Here is a 505-nt window from a genome sequence, read left to right as displayed (position 1 = left end):
ATTAAAGATGCTGCAAAGAATCTTGGTGGTATGCTTTTTTTTTATACATTCTTTGTATATTCCCTACATTTCACATTTCCACATTAAAAAGAGTATGTCGACAAGTAGTAAGTTTGACCTGAAAAATCAAAGCACAATGGAATAATAATAATAATAATAATAATAATAATAATAATATGGGTTTGAATCAAATACAAATAAAATTAACATGTTAATTGTGAGAATTAATTATATATACAATTAGAGTAATTATGTAATTACATCATAAAGTAATTATGTAACTACTCTATGATGTAATTACATAATTACTATACTTGTATATATAATTACTCTACTTGATTCTTACAATTAGCACGTTAATTATATTATTATTATTATTATTATTATTATTATTATTATTTCTTTAAGTGGTATTACTATCAGACACTGTAAAAATATGAGATTGTTAAAATCTAATTTGTCATTGAATTATTACAACTGTAAATAGGGTACTCTTTCAAACAAG

Source organism: Bidens hawaiensis, unplaced genomic scaffold (genome assembly GCF_021521415.1).
Source record: "Bidens hawaiensis isolate Kalapana, Puna unplaced genomic scaffold, B.hawaiensis_p1.1 tig00025745_1, whole genome shotgun sequence".
NCBI classification, from domain to species: Eukaryota; Viridiplantae; Streptophyta; class Magnoliopsida; order Asterales; family Asteraceae; genus Bidens; species Bidens hawaiensis.
This window is presented reverse-complemented; position numbering follows the sequence as displayed.